The sequence below is a fragment of the Moschus berezovskii genome, chromosome 1 (assembly GCF_049115385.1).
Source record: "Moschus berezovskii isolate FMDL1 chromosome 1, NW_MosBer_1.0, whole genome shotgun sequence".
Taxonomy (NCBI): Eukaryota; Metazoa; Chordata; class Mammalia; order Artiodactyla; family Moschidae; genus Moschus; species Moschus berezovskii.
In genome coordinates, this window is record NC_142460.1 from 29,191,368 (window position 1) to 29,201,730 (window position 10,363).

The following is a 10,363-nucleotide window of genomic DNA, read 5'->3' on the forward strand; positions in this document are numbered from 1 at the left end:
AAAACACAGGAAAATTCAAACTGCAGAACATTTCTAATCTACTTACCGGTGTGAAGATTCTGAGGAGGGTTCTGTGGTTCTGTCGGCAGTCATTCCTTTGAACACACACGCCCTCTCTCCGTCTCCCTCTCTCTCTCACGCACACACTCACACTCCTGGTAACACAGAGGGCCACTCTTCTTCCCTCACATCTAATCAAATCACCCTTCTAAGGTTGGTAACTTGGGGAAACTCTAAAAACACTTTAAAAAATACTAGTGGGAGACAAACTCAGGCAGTGGAAAAGAAAACAATATTGAAAGAAGAGATATTACTAGCAACCCAAGGAGTTTTATGTTTATACGATAGGAGCTAAACAGAAAGTTGGAAACACCTGCAGTATACATGATATTTTTAAATCCCTTAAAAACCAAAGAGCAGTTTTCCGCAAATCCCGGATTCAGTTGAATAAACTACATTTCAAATAGTCAAACCATTTTCTCTGGGTACCTGTACATAGTTAATAGTATATGATTGTGTATGTATATATTTCAGTAAACGATGTAAAAGACACACTTAGGGCCTTCGCTGATGGCTCAGTGATGAAGAATTCATCTGCTAAGGCAGGAGACATGGGTTCGAGCCCTCATCAGAGATGATGCCGTATGCTGCAGGGCAACAAAGCCCCTGAGCCACAAGTACTGACCCTGTGCTCTACAGCCCGGGGAAGCCCACTCACTCTAGAGCCTGTGCTCCACGACAAGAAAACTCTCATTGTCATGGCAACGAGAAGTTTTACGCACCGCAACTATAGAAAAGTCCAAGCAGCAACAAAGACTCAGCACAACCAGCTATATAAATAAATACTTTTTAAAAAAGACATACTTAGCAAGTAATTGTCTGGACCACTCCGACTGCATCCAACTGGTCTCCCCGCTTCAACTCCCCACCTGCCCCATTCTGCCCATTCTCCATCCCCCGCCCACTGTGCTCTCTTTCTGAAATGCAAATCTGACCGACAGTCAGAGTTTAAAAGCCTTCACTGGCTCATCTTGCTATAAATGCAAAATCCCAAATATGTCCGTCCACCTCCACCTGCCCCCTCTCACCCTCGCCGCCGTCCACACTCTGGCCTACGGAACTTCTATTATTCTTTCACCCTCTTTCTGTTCACTGTCCCTCAAGGACACCTATGCATCCTGCTGGCTCTACTGGTCTCTTCCATCTTCTTTACTCCCTTGCAGTATGACCTTTTATAGATACAGAGATAAATGTGTGTGTGTGTGTGTTGTATTAAAACTTTAAAAAATATTCTAAATTCTGGAGGTTTTTTTACATTTTAAAGTTTTTATCTAGCTATTTTGTTTTATTCTATTTTTTGGCCATGATGTGCAGCTTGGAGCACCTTAATTCTCTGACCAGGGATCAAACCTTTGCCCCCTGCAATGACAGTGCAGAGTCTTAACCACTGAACCACCAGGGAAGTCCTTAAAATAAATTCTTAAAATAATGAAAGTAAATGGAACTTATTGCTTCACTCAAAGTTATTTAAACTAGTACAATGCTTATGAAACAGTGTAGTTTTTGTCTAGGGGCTAAATCAAGGGCTAAATCATTTTTGTCTATGACTCTCAAAAATGTCAGAAATCCATTATGAGCGATAATATAAGTGCTTAACTTCATGGCCCCCCAAATTTAACAATAATAACAGTACCTGATTTTTAAGTGCATTACACGTGTGGACACATTTCTTTCTCCCTCATCCTCTATGAGGTTATCGGTACTGTTACTGTAATTATCACTATTACAGATGGGTCAGCTGACCCACAAAAGTCAAATAACTTGTACAAGGTCAAAGAGCTAGTAAATGAACAGAGGTCAGCATTACAGTACATGCTCTTTACCAGTACACTATGCCGTCTGAAATACAACCCCAAAAATGCAAATATATAAGCAGCAATAAAATTTAAAGGGGCTTCCCTGATAGCTCAGTTGGTAAAGAATCTGCCTGTAATGCAGGAGACCTGGGTTTGATCCCTGGGTTGGGAAGATCCCCTGGTAAAGGGGAAGGCTACCCACTCCAGTATTCTGGCCTGGAGAATTCCATGGACTATACAGTCCATGGGGTTACAAAGAGTTGCAAAGAGTACATGCTCTTTATCAGTACACTATGCCATCTGGAATACAATCCCCAAAATGCAAATATATAAACAGCAATATAATTGACGAGGAAGAATTATGGTTGCTCCATAGGTTCTAGAATGTTCTTGGCCACAGCACTGATTTCACACATCCTGATTTTGGTTGGTGTGGTAGAGAGAATAATGGCCCCCCAAAAGGCATCCACGGCCTAACTCCAGGAACCTATAAATATGTTACCTTACATGGTAAATAGGAAACAAGGTTGTAGATGGAATTAAAGTCACTAACTAGCTGACCTTGACATGAGTAGATTATTCTGGATTTCCCAGGTGGGCCTGATGTAATTTTAAGGGTCCTTTTAAGTGGAAGGGGCTTCCCAGGTGGCACAGTGGTAAAGAAACTGCCTACCAATGCAGGAGATGCAAGAGACTCGGGTTTGATCCCTGGGTTGGGAAGATTCCATGGAGGAGGAAATGGCAACCTGTTTCAGCATTCTTGCCTGGAAAAGTCCATGGACAGAGGAGCCTGGTGGGCTACAGTCCGGGAGGCCACAAACTGAGCGACTGAGCATGCGCACACATAAACGGAAGACAGAGGCAGAAGACAGAGAACCAGAGACATGGCAGCGTGGCATTGCGGGCTTTGCATCTGGAGGAATGGGGCCACGGCTTGCCTCTAGCAGCTAGAAAAGACACAGAAACAGGTTCTCTCTAGAAAACCTGGAAGGAACACTGCCTCTGCCATACCTTGATTTTAGCCCGGGGAGACTTATTTCATACTTCTGACCTCTAGAACTTTAAGACAAAAAGTTTCAGTTCAGTTCAGTCGCTCGGTCGCGTCTGACTCTTTGCGACCCCATGAATCGCAGCATGCCAGGCCTCCCTGTCCATCACCAACTCCTGGAGTTGACTCAAACTCATGTCCATCGAGTCGGTGATGCCATCCAGCCATCTCAATCTCTGTCATCCCCTTCTCCTCCTGCGCCCAATCCCTCCCAGCATCAGAGTCTTTTCCAGTGAGTCAACTCTTTGCATGAGGTAGCCAAAGTATTGGAGTTTCAGCTTCAGCATCAGTTCTTCCAATGAACACCCAGGACTGATCTCGTTTAGGATGGACTGGTCGGATCTCCTTGCAGTCGAAGGGACTCTCAAGCATCTTCTCCAACACCATAGTTCAAAAGCATCAATTCTTTGGTGATCAGCTTTCTTCACAGTCCAACTCTCACACCCATACATGACCACTGGAAAAACCATAGCCTTGACCAGACAGACCTTTGTTGGCAAAGTAATGTCTCTGCTTTTTAATATGCTATCTAGGTTGGTCGTAACTTTCCTTCCAAGGAATAAGCATCTTTTAATTCCATGGCTGCAATCACCATCTGCAGTGATTCTGGAGACCAGAAAAATAAAGTCTGACACTGTTTCCACTGTTTCCCCATCTATTTCCCATGAAGTGATGGGACCAGATGCCATGATCTTAGTTTTCTGCATGTTGAGCTTCAAGCCAACCTTTTCACTCTCCTCTTTCACTTTCTGCCATAAGGGTGGTGTCATCTGCATATCTGAGGTTATTGATATTTCTCCCAACAATCTTCATTCCAGCTTCTGCTTCTTCCAGCCCAGAGTTCCTCATGATGTACTCTACATATAAGTACATATACAGCCTTGATGTACTCCTTTTCCTATTTAGAACCAGTCTGTTGTTCCATGTCCAGTTCTAACTGTTGCTTTCTGACCTGCATACAGGTTTCTCAAGAGGCAGGTCAGGTGGTCTGGTATTCCCATCTCTTTCAGAATTTTCCAGAGTTTATCGTGATCCACACAGTCAAAGGCTTTGGTATAGTCAATGAAGCAGAAATAGATGTTTTTCTGGAACTCTCTTGCTTTTTCCATGATCCAGCAGATGTTAGCAATTTGATCTCTGGTTCCTCTGCCTTTTCTACAACCAGCTTGAACATCTGGAAGTTCAAGGTTCACGTATTGCTGAAGCCTGGCTTGGAGAATTTTGAGCATGACTTTACTAGTGTGTGAGATGAGTGAAATTGTGTAGTAGTTTGAGCATTCTTTGGCATTGCCTTTCTTTGGGATTGGAATGAAAACGGACCTTTTCCAGTCCTGTGACCACTGCTGAGTTTTCCAAATTTGCTGGCATATTGAGTGCAGCATTTTCACAGCGTAATCTTTCAGGGTTTGAAATAGCTCAACTGGAATTCCATCACCTCCACTAGCTTTGTTCGTAGTGATGCTTTCTAAGGCACACTTGACTTCACATTCCAGGATGTCTAGCTCTAGGTGAGTGATCACACCATCATGATTATCTGGGTCATGATTTTTTTTGTACAGTTCTTCATCTTCCACTCTTTTTAATATCTTCTGCTTCTGTTAGGTACATACAATTTCTGTCCTTTATTGAGTCCATCTTTGCATGAAATGTTCCCTTGGTATCTCTAATTTTCATGAAGAGATTGCTAGTCTTTCCCATTCTGTTGTTTCCCTCTATTTCTTTGCATTGATCGCTGAGGAAGGCTTTCTTATCTCTCCTTGCTATTCTTTGAAACTCTGCATTCACATGCTTATATCTTTCCTTTTCTCCTTTGCTTTTTGCTTCTCTTCTTTTCACAGCTATTTGTAAGGCCTCCTCAGACAGCCATTTTGCTTTTTTGCATTTCTTTTCCATGGGGATGGTCTTGGTCCCTGTCTCCTGTACAATGTCACGTACCTCCGTCCAGAGTTCATCAGGCACTCTATCTATCAGATCTAATCCCTTAAATCTATTTCTCACTTCCACTGTATAATCATAAGGGATTTGATTGAGGTCATATCTGAATGGTCTAGTGGTTTTCCCTACTTTCTTCAATTTAAGTTTGAATTTGGCAATAAGGAGTTCATGATCTGAGCCACAGTGAGCTCCCTGTCTTGTTTTTGCTGACTATATAGAGTTTCTCCATCTTTGGCTGCAAAGAATATAATCAATCTGATTTAGGTGTTGACCATCTGGTGATGTCCATGTGTAGAGTCTTCTCTTGTGTTGTTGGAAGAGGGTGTTTGCTATGACCAGTGCGTTCTCTTGGCAAAACTCTATTAGCCTTTGCTCTGCTTCATTCTGTACTCCAAGGCCAAATTTGCCTGTTACTCCAGGTGTTTCTTGACTTCCTACTTTTGCATTCCAGTCCCCTATAATGAAAAGGACATCTTTTTTGGGTGTTAGTTCTAAAAGGTCTTGTAAGTCTTCACAGAACCTTCAGCTTCTTCAGCATTGCAGGTTGGGGCACAGGCTTGGATTACTGTGATATTGAATGGTTTGCCTTGGAAACGAACAGAAATCATTCTGTTGTTTTTGAGATTGCATCCAAGTATTGTATTTCGGACTCTTTTGTTGACCATGATGGCTATTCCATTTCTTCTAAGGGATTGCTGCCCACAGTAGTAGATATAATGGTCATCTGAGTTAAATTCACCCATTCCATTTTAGTTCACTGATTTCTAGAATGTCGACGTTCACTCTTGCCATCTCCTGTTTGACCACTTCCAATTTGCCTTGATTCACAGACCTAACATTCCAGGTTCCTATGCAATATTGCTCTTTACAGCATCAAATCTTGCTTCTATCACCAGTCCCATCCACAGCTGGGTATTGTTTTTGCTTTGGCTCCATCCTTTCATTCTTTCTGGAGTTATTAATCCACTGATCTCCAGCAGCATACTGGGCACCTACCGACCTGGGGAATTCCTCATTCAGTATCCTATCTTTTTGCCTTTTCAGTTTATGTTGTATTAAATGTATGATACTGTGGCAATAAGAAACTAACATAGTTGGGCTGTTTTTCTGAGTTCTGACCTCAGTTACAACTTCCAAGAAAGTAGTGCCCAGTTTTAAGTTTTCTCTTTTTGCCAGAGAAAGCACTTGACCCCAATTCTGATTCCTCTTTCCCACCCTCCCCCCTCATCTTCTTCAAAACATCAGTCTGGTAATACAGGTAGCCTGGAGTATTGGCTCAGCCGTGCTGCCACTACATTGCTATGAGATGTAAAGAAATGTTATTTTAAACAATGGCTTTTAAAGATTTGTGCTGATGTGACTTTAACAAACACAGCGGCTCTTGCCTCTGTGGTCTAATACATCTTCTCCACCAGAGACCCCCTGGAGGAAGCTGGTGTGATAGAAACCATGGGCAGAGCAAATGTATGTACATTCATATGGGCTCCTCCCCTTGAGCTGCTCCTGAAAGTGAAAGTGAAGGTCACTCAGTTGTGTGCGACTCTTTGCGACCCCATGGACCTCTCCAGGCCAGAATACTGGAGTGGTAGCCTTCCCCTTCTCCAGGGGATCTTCCCAACCCAGGGATCGAACCCAGGTCTCCCGTATTGCAGGCGGATTCTTTACCAGCTGAGCCACAAGGGAAGCACAAGAATACTGGAGTGGTTAGCCTTCCCCTTCTCCAGGGGATTTTCCCGACCCAGGAATCGAACTGGAGTCTCCTGCATTGCAGGCGGATTCTTCACCAACTGAGCTATGAGGGAAGCCCTGGGGAGGAGTGAGTGTCCTCGGCCATACGGAACTCAGTGTTCTCTCACGCTGACATTTTTGCTTTTGACTTTTTCCTTTCTAATGTCATGTCTGTTACAGTACTGAAATGGTTATCAGGTCTACCAGCAAGCCCAAGATGACCTTTGCGTTTACCTTGACTATGCCAAGATGGAACAAGTTCTCCTTGGCAAACTGATTATGATGTTTCGTTCTTAACAGTGTTGACAGAGGGCAGAATTTTCCTGGCACTGGTTTCCTGGAGTGTTGTTTTGGGTCAGTTCCATCATAAAAACAGAACCTTATAATTTTGAAGAAGATCCAAACCTCTCTCCCGCCACTGTCCTTATCAGTTGGTAAGAGATTAGAGACTCAGACCAAGTTGTCTGGCTTGGGTTCCAGTCTAGATCTGAGGACCAGCTGCTACTAGCTGAGTAGAGTCAAGAACTCCTTGTCTTAAACATCACCTCAGAGAACTCTGACATCGCACCTCCTTGGAATAAGTTAGAGCTTAATGATTTATAATGCAATCATTAATACTATCCATATATGTCTTCCACTCACTCCACATGCCTTCCCATTTAATCGATGCATATTTACACATACCATTAACCAAGCACTTCACTCAGCACTGGACATACAGTGGTGAGCAAACATCAAGAAATTTCTTCCCTCGTGGAGCTTCCATTTTAGTGGGAAAGAAAAATATAATTCAAGTAAATGCACAAATAAATGTCCATTTATCAACTGGTACACGGAAATTAAAATTTAAAAAACAGCAATGACAACAAAAATCAATTCTCCTGACTACCAAAAAAGAAACAAAGAATACTGACAGAGAGATGTAAAAGAAAAGCACGGGGATGAGCATGATATTATACAGAATAGGACTGAGACAAAAGAGTGGCACAGTCATATATTAGGATGAGTATTAAGAAGCTGAATATGTAAGGACAGCATAAGGAATCCACTATCTTTTCTTGAATGAAGGTGGCAAAAAAGGGTCAAGTACTTGAAAAAATGAAAGGAGTGAAGGCCAGTTATCTATGGAACAAATTCTCTGATATTCAAATCTCAGTTCCATCTCTTTCCAGCCTAAGTAAGTGAGCTTAGACAAGTAACTTAGCTTTTCTGAGCCTTAGGGACCCTTTCTATAAGTTGAAGATATGTTCTATCTCACACATTTGTTGAGAACTTATAAAGAGAGACTATACAAGGAAGTCCTAGGAACAGTGTGATACTGTTCCTTCAGTACAGTTTTAGCCTTCAGTACAGTTTTGGGGGCCTTCCCTGGTGGCTCTGGGGTAAAGAAACCGCCTGCCAATTCAGGAGCCATGGGTTCGATCCCTGGGTTAAGAAGATCCCCTGGAGAAGGAAATGGCAACCAGCTCCAGTATCCTTGCCTGGGAAATCCCATGGACAGAGGAGCCTGGCAGGCTACAGTCCATGGGATCGAAAAGAGTTGGACAAAACTAATCGACTGAAAACAACAATAGTTTTTGAATCTGGACATGAAACCTGAGTGGATAAATCACAAATAGAAAGTGGAGTGAAACTTAGTCTCAAAGAACAAAAACGAAGCGACTGAACAACAATAGTTTTTGAATCTGGATGTGAAACCTGAGTCAATAAATCACAAATAGGATAGTGGAGTGAAACTTAGTCTCAAAGACCATTCTTATTTTTCTCAACAACACCCTAAAAGCAATGAATGTACATAGTGCCAGACCTCGGTTTCTAATGCCATTCTCCAATCCAGGAACCAGGGGTCCCTGGAGCAATGGCTAATTGTGGAACTGAAGCAGAAAATATACAGGATCAGCCTGGAGCATTCTGTGGTACTAGAAAGTAAGAAAGTGCTAAAAACAAATAAAAACACATACATACACAATGCTGAGGGGATGTCAAAGGGATATAGGAACCAAATTAAAGAACTCCCAATGGCCAAAGTTGGACAATTTAGACTGTAAAAAAATAAATCAATAAAATACTACTGGACTATACCAGGTTTGATGCATGATACAGGGCGCTCAGGGCTGGTGCACTGGGATGACCCAGAGGGATAGGATGGGGAGGGAGGAGGGAGGCGGGTTCAAGATGGGGAACACATGTACGCCCCTGGTGGATTCATGTCAATGTATGGCAAAACCAATACACTATTGTAAAGTAATTAGCCTCCAATTAAAATAAATAAATAAATAAATAAAAAAACTACTGAACTGTAATCCAAAGTGCAAAATAAATACCGATCAGCCTACACCGATGTAAAAATGAACGGATGAATGGATGGAGGAAGGGGAGAGGCACATCTCTCAAGCAGAGTTTCAAATAATCTATGGAGCCACTCCACTCTCAAGGAGGGAGAATATAACTCTTCTTCCTTAGGTGTGGGTTGTAGATAGTGACTTCCTTCCAAAAAGTACAGTAAAGAAGTGGGGGGAGGGGAAGTTAACCTATATCATGTATTACTTCAGCCAGGTGATAAAGGTTAACTCCAACAGTGATAAGTCGTGTTCACAGGATGTACGCTTGATATGATGTGATGCAAATCATTCTTTACCTCAGGTATCTTCCTCCCACAACCCATAAACCCAGTCTAGTCATAAGAAAAGTATCAGAGAAATACCAGTTGAGGGACATTCTACAGAATATTTCACCAATACTCCTCAAACGTGTTAAGGTAACAAAAACACAAGGGAAGTCTGAGAAACTGCCACAGCTAAGAGACGCCTAAGAACACAGGACTACTAAATGTGCTGTGGTGTCCTCGATGGGCTCCTGGAACAGAAAGGGACATTAGGGAAGAATGAAGAACGTCTGAATAAAGTGTGGACTTCGGTTCCTAATAATGTATCAATACTGATTCTGTAACTGTGTAACTGATTCTGTAACACTAATGTAAAATATTAATAATGGGGGAAGTTGGTGTGGTATCTAGGGGAATTCCCTATACCACCTTTGCAATTTTTCTTTAAGTCTAAACTATTGTAAAATTTTAAAACAAAAGAAAACATTCTCGCCATACCAGGCCTTTGGCATCCCAGGAACAATACAAAAAAGATCCCTGCACACTTTCAAATTAATCCCCTATAGGAGTCAGGATTAGACAGGTCAATGTATTAGCTTTACTCAAAGCTTGTAAAAGAGCTTATTTTGCTTATTCATCTAAGCCTGTGTTTGCCTCTGGGTTATTTCTTGACTCAATTTCAAATTTAGGGTATACTGTTTCTATTTCGATTACTGTATAGGAATACCAGAGTAAAACCATTTTCTCTGTTTTTAATTACTGATCATTCTAAAGTCAGTCCTTTGACTTGAAATTTGAGACTGTCAGTGAAATACATAATTATCCTGGTGGTTTTGTTACAATTCCTCCAGCCTGGCTCTTTGTTGCCTTTTGGCATTGGTGATTTTTCTGTGTGCTCAACATGACACCAATTGATAGTTAAAAACTGCATAATGGTTTTATTGTGAAGCCTTGACTTTCTGGTTTGATTTTCTATATATAAATCAGACATGTCCCTTCAGAGACAACTTGCACCTTCTTCCCCAATAAGGGACAAAAACTCACATCAGGTTGAGCTGAGCAACTCAGGCAATGAGGGTGTGAGACTGAACTCATATTATGTTATTAAACACTCATCCTGCATGTTATTTTAAGTATTCTATTACCAGAACTTGAATAGCAACAATAATAGTCCATCCCATTAAAAATAAA

At 41.9% G+C, this 10,363-nt stretch overlaps 1 protein-coding gene across 3 annotated transcripts in view; it reads right to left on the bottom strand.

The window, feature by feature from the left end:
- The window catches only part of JAM2 (junctional adhesion molecule 2), an 84,786-nt gene that overhangs the window by 73,310 nt on the left and 1,113 nt on the right, over nt 1–10,363 (bottom strand). The window lies entirely within an intron of this gene.